Genomic DNA, 15,335 nt, shown 5'->3' with positions numbered 1-15,335 from the left:
GCGATTTAAAGCAGATATGCTCGAAATACAGACTCTGACGAGAACACTCGCAAGTGAATATTAGAAATAACGCAAAGAGCTAAAACTCGGAAGATAAATCTTAATTATGTTTGTAAATTTGTGATTCACATAAATATTACAAAATCTTGTTAAAAGAGACGTGTGAGATATTCTAACATTTTCGAAGAGAGACCGTGTAATTTCCGATGTCTGTCCGATCGGTCTCGAGGTGGCACGTCGCCGTAAAGGACGAGCCGTGTATATCGGCGCCCCGTGTATACCGGACCAGATGTTTACCAGCGGCAATAACAGCGCGGGCGTTTCATTAATTAATAGCCTTCGTAGTCTGCAGAGCCATGGACGTCTCTCGTCTGACATTTCGAGTGACAAGCCGGTGTTCCTAGATAGCGTGACCGGCCGTGTCCCGCGCATTTATTATTCAAGGCTCCGATAGGTTACGTCGTAGTAGTTGGTACTTGGAAATCGCGTTCCGGCCGGCCGTGTATCACGCGTCGCATTAAACGCTCCGCGCGCAAATTGACGTAGCGCGCGACCCGTTTCACTCGCATTGAGAAAATCGCGCATCCGAGTCGCACATATACAGCCTCGGGCGGAGATTTAACGCGACACACAAATTTCGCCTCTCGCCAAGTGCTAATTTTCACCATCGATTCATCGACCGTACACCGTCGTCGCGCGTGATAAACACACACGACGAGAGACACGTTCGGCCGCTTTGAAGACGAGATCGCCGCGAGGAAGAAAACGGATACGTCTCGCGGAAGATTGAAAAAAAAAAAAAAAAAAAAAATACACTCGATGATAAGCGAAATTACAGTTTTCATCTGTTCTCGCGAGAACTTCAAGCGCAGATTAATTTCACTGTACCTTCTAAAACGTCTCATCAGTTAGCGTAACATCTAAAACCAGAGATATAACTTTCACGTAAAGACTTTTCAAATGTTTTTACACATTTTCTTTCAGAAGTAAACCAGGAGATTTGTTCTGCGCAATTATAAAATGAATTTTTGCACAACAATTTTTCTCGTACGCTGCTTGAAATTATAGATGTTTCTTATTGACGATATAGAGAAAGAGAGAGAGAGCGATATCATTCATCACACACCGAGAGAAGCTCACCAGCCAAGAGAGATCCACCGCATCGTGCCGCTTGACAAACCGCGTGCCATAAACAGGAGCGTTTTCCGGCATCGCGATATCCCGTGTGCATTCCTTCCCGGCGTCCCAGTGACATAACCGTAGATTCGACCCGCGCTGCATATTTGATGCCGCCCGCTTCATGATCGGGCCAGAATTTTCCCTGGTGGATCGTGGCGGGCGGTCATAAGAGCTCTCAGTGATTGAGGGTTAGGGGCAGAGAAGCCGCCGATATGCCGCCGCCGGGGCCAGCCCTGGTTTCTCTCTCGCGCGCGCACGACGGCGGCCCCGTGTGCCTGCATTAACTTTTCATCTTTATATAATTCCACGGGTCCCGCGCCGCCACAGAAGCGGGTATACGTAACTAACACGGCCGTGTGCCACCTCCTCTCTCTCTCTCTCTCTCTCTCCCCCATCTTCTTTCCGGGACGCGCCGGAACCGGGCGTAATTGCCGGCGATAAAGATCCGCCGAGATACGAGCCCCCGTTACGAGATTTGCCACCGGTGGGACCGCCGATTCGCGGCCCGCGCCTCTCCTCCCTCGAAAACGCTCTTTCGTGGCATCCTCGTCGGGTTCTCCTTGCGTATTCACGATGGATTTTTACGAGCGACGTCTACGAGCGACGCTGAGTGCTGTATACGCGGTCCGGCTCTCACTAAATCATTCGCGAACCTACCGATTATCTCTCTGACCCTCCGCCGTTTTCCGCATTTACGACTCCTACGCGAAGATGTGGAACAGCTGATAGAAGAATTTATACGATTCTTCATTGATTCTTCTTTGTTGTGTGTGTTTGGAAACGTCAAAATTATATCGCACACCGCAACAATTTTAATTCCCGGTTCTTTATTCCACTATAAATTGTCGGACTTTTTTCGTCTGAACATGGTCGATTATGTTGTCGAAAATGCTCTTATCTCACCGCGACTCATTCGACAAGCCTCCTTCGAAATTTACGGCGATAGGAGGAGGCAGACGATCGTGTAACGGCGAGACAAAAGATACGGCGGATACGTACGACTTACCGCGTCGTCGTCGTCGTCGTCGTCGTCGTGCGCGTTTTCCGAGAAAGAGAGAGAGAGAGAAAGAAAAAAAACGGGAAGGAAGAGAGAGAGGCCATGAGAAACCACTTTGAGGAAAATCTATTGCATCCGCGTGGGTCGTGGCTAGAGGCAAGTGAGCGCGCGTCGAGAGGGCGAGTGTGGGCTCAAATGACACGGAATAAAAGTAATGCCCGGCGATACACACCGCCCCTGTGCTGAAGAACACCCTTCTTCTCGCCCTCGACGACTCCGTGGGAGCCCTTCTTAGTACCGTCGCCGGAGGGTTCCCGCCGGGAAGCGGGCAATCGATATCCGGGATAAGAAATGCCTGTGTGTGGCTCGCGCGTTAGGAAGTCTCTCTTTTCTTCGCGCTATCGATCCGCAATTATTTCCCGATACGCCGTAACAATGGCAACATGTCGCGGTCGACTCTAGAAACTATCTCAAATTATTGCCCCATCCTACACACGCCGAACATCGCGTAAATCAAGATGCAAAATTTTTTACACAGGCTTGTAACTTTATATTTCTCGTGTAATGCGAAGAAAATTTCTATTGCAGTTTTTAATTTTGTTATTGTGAAAGTAAATAACAGAGCATTTACAGAGCAAATGTAGTTGAGTTTTGTGCGTTTTATATATTCGAACTGATCTCTGATCTCTCACCGAAGAACTTAAGGTTGCGGTTTCTTTAAGATCTACTCGGCGAGTCATCGAATCCAATCAACGACCGCTCAAAAAACGAGGACGTGTGGTTTGTCGTTCCGAGAAGCTCTAGAAAGTTGGCCCCACGAATATACCTCGGGCACACGCCACAAGGACACAAAACAACACTGTCCATCGTCGTAGGAAGTCGATTCCGCGAAATCGGCCGATCCAATTCACCTAAGCGCACGCAAGATCCTTTCAGGTCGAACCGCTAGATTTATCCACTCGATGAAGCCGCGCGATAATCCGATTAATCGATCCATCGCGCTAAATGTGTCAATTTACAGAGTAGATCCTTTCGCGGAATTTTTTTTTAATTTTAAAGGTTTTACGAAATATCGTGAAAATTTTTTAAGGAGGAAGATTTTTATCGACGAGAGTCTTACAGTTTCATATATCGTCAAGAATTCAAGGTCTATTCGAAGCGTGTCGATTAGAGCATAAATCGAATATGGTTTAAAAGTATTACGAAAGCGCTTGAAGAACGCCGCGAAGAAGTTTCAAAATAATAGAGTGTACAAACGTGCTCTCTCTCTCTCTCTCTCTGGCAACTGACAGATATCGTGTCTTCAGCGTTAATTCGAACGTCGGCTAAGTCTCCTTGAGCACGAAACCATATTCACGAAGGATACATCGAAGAACTGAACTTCTCGAGTTTACTTCTAGCGATTTTTTGGTCATTTTCATGTTATATCGTTCTTCGGTTGTCGTATCGTATCAAATACTACGCTTTCGTAAAATCTCAAGTCACGTAAAAAGACAAATTAAACACGCGCAAACGTTCAATTATGTAAATCACTCGCAAAAGCAAGTTGACAACACAATTCTTGGTTTATTTTTAACCGTACGTTTCGAAAATTGACATACTGACCTACTAAAGGGGATACATGCTATGACGTCAGTCGTAGGGGTAATTCGGTAGGGTACGCTCCGCGCACGATCGATATTCCGGTCCATGGCGCTTGTCTGTATTAAAGAGGAAAAGACGCCTCTGCTGCGAGAGACTTATATACATATATATATATACGTCGCCGTATCAGCTATATAAGTGCGCAAGACGCGCTTGGCGTTTGTTATGTGTCGAAGTCTAGCCATTCATCGTCTAATTTTATTACCAATAACAAATCCCTCTCTCTTGGCGCGAGCTAAGATTGATCGCCGAGACAAAAAGCGAACAGCCGAGTGCGTGCTCGACCATCCGGAATAAAGACCGAGAGCAGAAGGGAGATGCGACGGCGGGTGTCGATTAAAACTTCTGTAAGTCGCCTTCGACGGATCATTGGCCGCTTCGGCTCCAACTAAGAAAGTGACAGAGTTCCGTCGGCGGGTTTTTGTCCCGGCGACTTGCTCTGTTTTCCGACACTTTTTTTAGCGACTTTGCGCTAAGCCGTTAGTGGAATTGACCGCCGAAGCGGCTTTTCTCGCCCTCTCTTGTCTTCCCGGAAGACTTCGTCCTCTTTCCGGTGCGAACTTGCGCGAGATCAATCGAGACAAAGCGACATGGGCTGTTTGTCAGTCGCACGACGTACGAAAAGTTTATATATTGCCGAACTCAGTCTATTGTCAAAATAAAATATAAAAAAATAATAATAAAATAAAACAAAGCGAAGTCAGTTAACCCTCGGAGAACACACTGGGTCAATTTGACCCTGTTCGTCGACTTTTATCGAAATATTTTGCTTCAACTTTGCTTTTTTGTAACATATTTTTTACAATGTTAATAATGTTAACGACACTTTAAAACTATATAGGCATATTCCAAACTGTTCAAAATATATCCGAAAATTTTTTCAAGCCAATCGGATAAGTGCATTTTAAATGGTAGCATCTCAAAAAGTGGACANATTCCAAACTGTTCAAAATATATCCGAAAATTTTTTCAAGCCAATCGGATAAGTGCATTTTAAATGGTAGCATCTCAAAAAGTGGACAGGGTCAAATTGACCCAGATTGTTCTTCTTGATTGAAAAAATAGGTGTGTTCCCCGAGGGTTAAATCAAGTCACAGAATAAACGCAGACGTTGGAGTGAGTGCAGATTGTAAGAGTAAAGTTCGCGTGCTTCCACATATGTGTGTATTAACAAGAAAGTAGGTGTTCATTATGAAATCATGTAAAAATAACAACTACTAATTAGCTCCCGATTTCCTTGTGATAAAGTTAATAGCTGGTGTGGATGTAACGGTCAAAAGAAACTGTGCAAATTATACTTTTTTGAAATTTCGGAAACCCCTTATTGCGATTGATCGGTTACACAAGTAACTCATGTCGAAACACTCGATCGCGGCCGGGCAATATTATATAATTAACGTTATTAAATTTTCCGATTGCGCGCACGCGCGAACGCATTTCCGTTGGATGCAATTACTCGACGCCTCAGAAGCCGTGCGCATGAATTATTCGGCGAATAAGCTCGGGGCTCGTTAACTCGCAAAACGGAACGAAGACCATCGACAATCACGATGTCAAAGCCGGGGGGCAGGTGCTTGGAAGTGCGACGCGCACGACTTCCGGTGCGCGCGCGGCACTGCACTTATGCACTTGTTGCACAATCTGCCTAACGATCTCGCTCGCGAGCTCGGATTAATAATCACGACTCCGTCGTAGTCCCATTCCTCTTCCCCTCTCCCCCCCCGAGTTCTATACGACGAGAGATGCGCGCGGTCCGGCGCGGAATCCTATTTAAAAATAATTGCGTACCCACTCTCGCTCACCTGTGGTGGTTTCCTGTACTTGATTACGGCTAATTGTTCGGGATTTACAAGTATAATGGCGCGTTTAATGCGGCGACTTACGTGACGGCCCTGAGACCGACTTGCGTTGTGTCGTCCTGCAGCAGACAACTGCGATTCCTGTGTGCCCGGCGAGTGAGCAAAAATAAAAATAGTAAAAAAAAAAAATTATCCCCCTCTACATTCCGCGAGGAAACCGCGTCTCCGAGTTTCTTCCACGGAACTGTGACGAAAGAATCGTCGGGCAAGCGCAACTGACTTTTAGAATTGCAAAGTAGCGTAATTACACGCGAGAAGGAATCGACTCGGCCGCACTTGCGAGAACCTGAAGCGCAGCGGAAATAAAATTATAAAAGAAAGTGTTGTTTTTCGTTACTTCCGGAACGATTAATTTACGACATCCCGATTAATTTGCAACGCGCCAATGCTAATTACATTTTTAAATCGATCTTGATTACTTTCCTCGCGTTTGCTCACGAAGAGACGATGAATTTTCTTAAGAGTCTCTGCTTTTCTAAAATGTTCTTTTTATAGCTTCACACAATCTAAGCGCTTTTATCCTTGTGTACGTGTATCGCATGATAATACTGTATACACAGATATAAATGAGGCTTTGACTTTGCAGACGAATTCAAATCACCGAAACGTATCGACCTTTCGCGAACTGGAACTTTGATTTAAAACCTGAAATTAGTCGGGAGCAATCTCCGAAAGCTCTTCCCCTGTCTTCTTCACAGTCTATCCCTCCCTTCTCCCTTCTCTCTCTCTCTCTCTCTTCACCGAATCGTCACAACGTGCGGAAAGTCTTTATATGGTCATGTTTGGACATTTTCGCAATCCGTTTGAGCTATCAGCGAAATGACCATTCGGCACCGGATCGACGGAACGAATAAACAAGCATGCACGCTAGATAAATAGGGAAAGAGAGAAAGAGAGAGAGAGAGAGAGAGAGAGAGAGAGAGAGCAAAAAGAACGTAGAGGAGAATCGGCCACCGCCAATCTGTCGCTGGTTGCATTAGCCCGGGGGGTTGGCTTTTCAAAAGCTCACGTTTGATGAATCTCCCTCTTTCCTCCCTCTTCCTCTTTCTCTCGTGCGCTCATGCGCTCGGAGATACTTTTAAAGTAAATTAGCTTTTTAGTTTTCTGTGTGCCCAAATCCCGGGGAATATAGCGTATATACGTACGCGTATAAAGGGAAGGAAAGGGCTTGCTCTCTCCCGGCCGCGCCGTGCTCGGCGGAGGGTTCAACTGCCTCAATGTCTGAATGGACTCTTCCTCTCTCTCTCTCTCTCTCTCTCTCTCTCTCTCTCTCTCCTCTTCTCCCGCGCGCGTTTTCGTGGGAGAAGAAAGAGGGGAAAGGGGTACGCGCGCACCTTCGACCTATTCGCGCGTGTTACTCGTGTCTAAGTCAGACAAACCGCGTTTGGCCTCCTCCAACGTGTATATACACACGTCTGAATGCCCAAAAACACAAAGTGCGCCCACTGCATTGGCAGAGCACAGTGAAAGAGCCCGGTGGTCTCCGCCCGCGCGTTAATTCACGTGAAAGACCAGCCGTGCGCGCGCGGCTGTGCCCCGAAGCGACGATCGCTTTTACCAACTGGCGTTGACTCTTTGCCGTCGAAAAAAGAGACGAGGTCCTTTCCCGACGCGGGGATAACCACCCCGGGTAGGAATCCTCGTGTTTTTGTGTAAAACGCGAGTGATGTTTTCTCTCAAAGAAAAAGGAGCGGAGAGCAAAAACACGTTGAAAACTTTTTTGAAAAATTGACAAAAACATAGCACTAACTTTCTCGTGAGAAATATAATAAGCGTAAATAAATAAATAACCTAGCGAGGAAGGATTGTATGTGCGCGTGTGTGTGTGTGTGTAATAATCGATAAACTCGAAGTATCTTGATTTCATACTAAGCAATCGCAATATCATATCAAGCCCTTAAAGCCCATATTCTGCATATTAAGTGAATTTGCTGGTTGCACAATGAGAGCTCTCATTGATTAAATGATTTACACATTATCAAGCAAAATTCTTTTTTTTTTTTTTTTTTTGACGTTTAGTAAAGCGCAGGTAAAAGTTTCGCCGCAGCTATCAAATTTATCTCTCAAACTGATTTCATTGTATTACATCGGAGGGTAGGGCTATGTAAATTGATGAAATGGAGATCAAGCCGGATAAAATTGAGATACATCCGGCCGGAGAATGCGCAATTTATTGCAAAAATATTCGTTTTTAATATGGCGCAGCGGAAACTGTAGCGTGAGAAATGTACACGCCGCGATATTTATATATCAAATATGTGTTTTGTATTTAATTGCCTGGCGCGAATTGATCGCGAAAGAACAATTCGTTTACGAAAAATGCCGAGCGTGGTTTGGTATTTCATTTTTGTTTTTTTTTTTGTTTTTTTTTATACAACCGCGCACACACGCGCACAACAAATATTAAAGCATAGTCTTATATGTTGTTGAAATCTATGGTTTTCTTATTTCGATATAATTAATACACAACACACATGTAAAATTTTTGCAAATATTTTGCCGCTCTTTTTTCGAAAAATTGATGCAATTTCTTTTTAAGCAAAATTAGAGTATCACACTCGCATCTTATCGGAGAAGAAAAGAAGAAAAATAAATTACACGGCAACGCGAGTCTCATTTCGAGATCCGTTCCCGAGACTTCACCGTCAAAATTGATCTCATTGCAAACGTGTGATTAGCGTTTTTCGATCTAAAAAGCCCAAAAGCAACATACTCCAGATTCCGCGCAAACGCGTACACACAAGCCATCGGACAATAAATAATCGGTCGAAGTGGAGGAGAGAAGGGAGAAAAAACGAAAAAACAGAAAAACGAGAAAAAGGATGAAGGTTTAAAGGCAAATACTCGCGCGGACTCCCCGCAAGGCGACCTCGGCTGAACTTCTAGCAGACATTGCGGGGGGTCTTCTAACGAGCCGTGCAATTAACATTTTTATTAGACGGTTCCTCTGCCTACAAGCCAGTCCTCTGACCTGCTCCATATGTGTATTCGCCAGTACCTCGATACCTCTTTCGACGGCGTGGAGAACAACTTCCTCCTGTCTGCGAAATAGAATTTGACTCGCGTCCGTTTCATAGAATCAAAAGAGAGAACATGCACGTTCATATTATTTTCAAAAAAAAAAAAAAAAAAAAAAGAAAAAAACAAAACGCGAATAAATGCGCATAAAACAAAAACGAATTAACGCCAAGTGTGTTTCGTCAGATCGTATGTCTCATTCTCACGCCACGTTCGATCATCTCGTGGAAAATCCTCACGCCGGTATGTGAATCTTCCCGTTGTGCGAGCGCAATTCCCGCCCCCGCCTCGGAATTATTTCTTAAGCATCGTCTTCGCACCTGGAGAAAGCACCGTGTTATTTTCCCGACGCGCGTCTCGCGCAACAAAACAAACAAGGGCTATTGCCGCACGTAGGGCGCATCATCCGTGCCGAGCTCGGTAAGTATCGTTGCACACATGCCGATAGTCGCGCATTTCAGGGCCGCCGCCGCCGCCGCCGCCGCCGCCGCCACGCTATACGATGCATCGTCGATGCGCGCTGCATTGTTCGGGCATTTCTCGATGTGGCATCGCGTCGGTGTGCGCTACGTGCCGTACGGTGATTTGGCTAACCACACGTTTGTTGAGCCATCGGCGGCATCCGGCATTGTTTGCTCGCTTTGATGAGGCCAATTCGCGTTTCGCTTTTGCGTTCGCGTTTCGTGTGGGATGCGCGCGCGCGCGCGTGCGCTCGTGCGCGTGAAGCGTGCTCCGCGTATATGTATGTGTGTATGTGCATGTACTAGCTCGTGCGTGCGCCTGCCTCGGCCGCGCGCGCGTGCACACACGTAGGGTACGCGAGAGTCTGCGTATGTCATTAGTGACCCTGGAGGTGACCCCGGGATTCGCTCTCACCATACCGGACTATCAACACCAACCACCGTGCACCACCGACAGAGAGAAGCTCCATTATGCGCTCCTAACGATATACATCCCAACTCGGCGCACGAGACATTGTGTCGCACGTCACCGTATTATATCGCGCTCGATGATTCGACGCGTTTTCACCTTATATCTAGTTGGCGCGAAATACCGTGGGATTACGTTTAGTTATATGGCTGTAGCTTTTTCTCAAGGGTCTGAGTGACAGAGACACCGTGCGGTGTTTCAGTTGCTCGTTCTATGCTTGTTCTATGGGAATTGTTTGACCGAGGAGAAGCGTTCATAAACAACGCGGACAAGGCAACGCGAACGAGGACTTGAGAAACGCGATCGATCCGACATGGGACGTTTGTCTGCTGCGGAAGAAGAGTAGTGGTTATACCCGCGCGGCCCGCCCGCGCACGTATATAATACGATACTGCTTGGTCGTATCCCCGCGACGTTCCGAGTCCGCCAAACTAGTAACTGGTGGTGCTATTAAATGCAGACACGAGCGAGCGCGGCCCGGAAATTGCCTAATTTCCTGAGTGCGCGCGCCGATCCGTCAACCTGACGTGACGGGGGACGTGGCTGCACGGAATACCGTGACTTTTAATGTCAAGTGTCGAAAGAAAACCCGGTTATATCGGCGCCGGGCTATATAAGGCTGGACCGACGGATATGTACATATATATTATATATATATATATATATATATGTGTGTATATATATATATATACGTCGCTCTCTCGCTCAAGTGGATTTCCGTTCGAGTCGAGCGCCGTCGTCGCCACGACACGAGAGTCTCTCGTGTGTTTCGCGCGCGCGGCTTGATCCCCAATTGCCTCGGCTAGCTCTATTCGCGTCTACATCGGAAACGGATATACGCTTCTCGTTAGATTAATCGCAATCGCACGAATGCTCTTGACGGTGGCAACACGCACGGACACGATGCGGCCGGTCGTGTTGCGTCTCCTCGCGTGTTACAGCCCCTTAACCTGATGGATTGGATGTGTTTACGCTTAATAATTATTACGTATATAATACCTTTATCTACGGCGATGTATTTGTTGAATTCTCCACTGGAACGTACACACATCGCTATAGATGCAATAAGCTCTCAGAATGAGTAGGTATAGCTGCTGGGGAGAAAAAGATTAGACGTTCGACGCGGGTCGTCGGCGATAGAGACTCTTAATCCGTGGGCTCAATGTTTTCCGAAAGGAGAAGGGTGACAGTAGATAAGAGAAAATCCACAATTAAGAGGCGTCAATCGTTTGTGACACGCGTTCTCCACTCTTCATTACGTGACGTATAAGGGACGTTTCGGAATCTTCTCTTAATGATCACTTCACGAGAGAAAGAGAGAGAGAAATAAAGAGATACTACAAGTTAAGCTAAAGATAATATTTTGTTTTAATCGTTAAAGCTTTTTGAGCGACAAGAGTTTCACTTACGTCTAGATGAATAATAAATATAGATCTGTTTTTAGTTTTTGAGGAATATTTGTCAATATCTCAGAGAAAGTTTTTTTCTCGCATAATTACAACAAAAGAAATTTACTCTCTTTCTCTCTCTCTCTCTCTTCGATGGATAAAAGAAATTCATATTTCTCTTTGTCTCTATCTCTTTTATTCCGATGCGCGCTATTCAACATAGCGCTCGGCGAAATATCGATAAGAACAGTTTTCCTACGAGTTGTCCGCGCGTGGCTAGTGTACGTTGGTGGCAATCTCCGCGTCAGAGCCGTGCGATGTCGTATCTGTACCACCAGATGCCACATGCGCCGCGTGCAGGGTCGACGAGAAGCAGGACGAAAGGGGGGTCGCCGTACAGTCTCTCCCTTCCCCACTACGGACGAATGGGCGTGTATTGGCGTCCCCACCAGCCGAGTCTCTTCTCCTACGACCCCTCCGTCGCTTTCCCCACCTGGTGAGCCTGGCGACTCTGTGACCGTGAGATCCCACACGGACGGACGCGGTGGCGCGCGGCGAGGAGGACGGTGGGACCATTCTCGTGTCGCCTCGAGAGTCCCCTACTTTGCCGTGTCGTCCGCGCGCACTGTCCTCCGTGGCCGCCGCGATCCACGCCTTCCACCTCTTCCCATTGGCCCGATCTGTCCCCAGAGTCCTGGTGACACACGCCCCTCCTCGTCGTTCTCCAGGAATCAAGCCGCGGCGCAGGAGATCGCCGCTCCAGCGGCGCTGCTCCTTGCTCCGAGAACGGCGGAAAGCGGTCGCCCGAGGATGTCCTTAGGTGCGCGTCTGTCCAAGGATTGATCGGGTTGCCTCGGGTTGGGCGTGTACGCGCTCTATCGCCTCATGCCGAGAGAGAAAACGCGACGGAAATACAGAGAGAATCCACGCCCGAGAAACATCTCGATTCCGTATAATCGCCTAACTGCATTAGTGCAGTTCTCCTCCGCTTCTCAACTTACATCAGCATGTTAAATCTCCGACCAAGGGAAACCAATGACCAACGTTCCTCGCGCGATTTGTAATCATCGCTCACGCGGTTCTTCCACCGAGTAATCTATATATTTACAAAAACTCCGTATTGACATTACATTTTGTGTGAGCCTTTTATTAAGTCTTTTCGAGATAAGAAAGAAAAACTACAATTTCACACGCTTAAATTATATACAGCGGAAATATAATGTTTGTGAAATGTAATGTTGTCTGATTTTCAGATATTTCAGACGATTAGGATATCGAAGATACGAAAAACGTAAGAGAAGTGGCGATCAATATAATGTACACGAGTATGCAATTTAACTTACACGCTTGTTTTTCTTCTCATGCCGCTCGAGCGGAGCAGACCGTCTCCACCTACTGTCGATTGGACAGCTGGGAAGCGCAGCCCGATTGCGTAACGGGGACTATATTCGCCCGGTCGTAAAATGTAATCGCTCCGCTATGCCCGAAGCAGCATAGTCCGCGATAGGGCTGTTGGTAGAGAGACGCGCATTATCTTGCGGTATAACTGATAGTATAGAATCACGCATGTCACGGATGATTTTTAGATCCGGATATGTCTGTTGAGATCGCGAAATCATGAACTTTGATAATAATTGCATCGAGCGTACATATCCCGGATATGTAACAAATATATATTCTATATACGTTGAAACACGCGTTGTATCTACACCCGATATTTACAAATTGTCTCTTATCAAACGACTCGACTTAATCTACCATCACAAGCGCATTAGTCGTTTGAATTTTGCTGTCGCTGTTACTTTTTTTTTTTAAATAGAAATAATGCAATCGTTATCCGTCACTTTTCAGCGGGCAAAGTGTAGCAGAGAAACCATCTCGATTATCTTTTTTTTTTTACGTTCAGTATGTACGAGTCTAGATCAAATAGACGGAATTGTGTGATCGTCGATATTACAATAGAGAGCGAGAAGGACGCGAAATCCATTTCGATTCGCTCGGTATAATTAAACACGCGCCCGCGACTAGTCGATCAGGTCGATCGTTATCGAGCGTTGCCTCGATAACACGCACGCTCTTGACAGTCCATTCGGCGGAAAGGTCGCGGGACGAGTGCGCGCAAGGCAAAGCGAATGCAACGACGGCTTTGTCTCGTTACGCTAGCAGACCGGCATCAGGCAGCAGCGAGATGCGTCTGCCGAGAATAAGAGAGAGAGAGAGAGAGAGAGAGAAAGAGAGAGAAGAACGAGGAGTCAGCAAGGATGATCTGAACGCTGCCTGAGCTGAAGATGGAGGCACGATAACGACGACGGAAATTGAATTCTCTCACCAGTCATCCCGCTGCGAAGAGAGTGCATGCACACACGCATCGATTCACCCCGCGAGTCGTATAAGCTGAGTATCGACGCGGCGGGAGAAAGAGAGAGAAAAAGAGAGAGAGAGAGAGAGAGAGAGAGAGAGAGAATGAGAGAATGAGAGAAAGAGAGAGAGAGAGAGAAAGAGAGAAAAGGGCGGTATATGGCGTGCTAGAGAGAAAGAGTAAGAAAGAGAAGAGAACTCTCACAGTTCCGTCCTTCCTGCTCCTTTTGTCTCGGCAACGCGGTACGGATGGGTGCACGTAGGCTACCTCGAAAGGCGAAGCTCTCGCAACGGCCGCTCTACGTACCTGCGGCATCAGCAGCCGCGCCGTCCGTTTTACCTGCCATGCGAGACAAAACACGGGGAGGAGGTGCTTGTAAAAAAAAGAACGTCCTTTTCCTCATAAGGAGGAACTCCATCGACACGATAAATACGAGCTCGAAGAATCGATGAGTTTAGTTCATAAATTTTCTTTACAAAGTCCTTTGATGTGCAAAACAAGCCTTAGAAATTCTATCACTGTTTCTCTTCTGCGACGTTATAAAGTTTAATAAAGTTCAAACGGTCTTCAAACGAGGACGACTTCTTTGTTTGCTAACGTATATTTTGTTGTTGTCTTCGCGCGGGCTTGTGCACAACATCAACGGTCTGGTTAGTAAAATCGTACCTAGGAGCATGTCCAATCGACATTACGATAATTTATGGCTTAAATAAATGCCCGATCGGTGTTCGAGCGTGTACAGGTATCAATTTACATGACGCAACGGATATGTAACCTGATATATCGTGTGGCGGCGGTACTGGCAGACTCGCGCTCGATGGTTCTCGTCGTAACTACTGGCACGGCCGACATGTAGTAGAAACGCACGAAAAAGAATTGTAATCTCTCTCTGCAACACAGAAAAAAAAATATATAAAATACAAATTTTACATTTTCCGCCGCACACACACACACACACACACATACACACGCAACGGACGTAACCAATTGTCACATCGGATATTAAATGTGAATTGTTGCGTGAGCAAACGAGTCAGGTTAATGACTTCGTTGTGTAACAAAACGTTATATACATAGACATGCCTCGTAACTCGAGATTCGCGAATAACCGAGATCGCAATTTTGCATCGATTCGTCCTGAATTCGATGATGAACTCTGTATACATATATTCAACCTAGTGTAACTAGCCGTCTCGGTTTTATCGAATTTATGTGATTTCCACGATGTTTAATTGAATATACAATACATATACGCGAGATTACTAACCGCTCTGTTTTTATATTTTCGCAACTTTTATTTTTCGCACTGGTGTATTTTTTGTCGCCGTCAATTTGCAGTCGCGTACAATCACGTCAGTGATATCATTTTAGAGCAAATTTCGTACCTGATTAATTAATGCAGTCATTTTGACACAGACGAGAGATGTATTATTTAACATACAAACAAAACTGTAAAGTGGAAACTAAATGACTCGGATTTAAATTCGCGTGAAGTTGCATGTTTTATATTTACGACTCCGACATGAACTGTCAAAAACGATCCACGCGACTCGTTGACATTTCCAAGCTGCGTTCCAAAACTCGACGGTAGAGTTGATTGGCCAATCAGAAATCTCTCCTGATTGGTCAATCAAATCGTGACGAGCAAAAATTTTGGAAACGCGGTCCGAGTGTGTGGGGCGATTTCTTAATCTAGTGCATGTTTATAGTCGCGGTCGTACGTGCTCCGGATCGGACGGATTTGGTGATGAACGAAAATATGATTCCAAGAGCGAGCGACGCTCCCGACGGGATCGGCGAAAGCGCGAGGGACCCACAAAAGGTGAACCCACTTGGTGGGTCTGCTGTCGGTGACGGGGTGGCGGTGTATACGTACGCTCGCGGAAGGCGGGAGGCGGCCGGAGGTTAGTTCGTAGGTTGGTAGAGAGATATATCGGAGCTCGGCTCCACTCGGGCGGTTT

General features: G+C 46.3%; 1 long non-coding RNA gene across 1 annotated transcript; it reads right to left on the bottom strand.

Moving 5' to 3' along the window:
• Positions 1-13,711: 13,711 nt before the first annotated feature.
• LOC109860194 lies at positions 13,712-14,862 on the bottom strand. Its single transcript, XR_002250795.1, has 3 exons — positions 14,760-14,862; positions 14,150-14,263; positions 13,712-14,040 (listed from the first exon to the last, which is right to left on the bottom strand). It is a non-coding gene; the product is annotated as an uncharacterized LOC109860194 (long non-coding RNA).
• Positions 14,863-15,335: the final 473 nt, after the last annotated feature.

This window comes from Pseudomyrmex gracilis, unplaced genomic scaffold, assembly GCF_002006095.1.
Source record: "Pseudomyrmex gracilis isolate BER0280 unplaced genomic scaffold, ASM200609v1 scaffold_343, whole genome shotgun sequence".
Lineage (NCBI taxonomy): Eukaryota > Metazoa > Arthropoda > Insecta > Hymenoptera > Formicidae > Pseudomyrmex > Pseudomyrmex gracilis.
The sequence above is the reverse complement of the archived record's forward strand: the minus strand, read 5'-3'. Positions and strand labels throughout refer to the sequence as shown.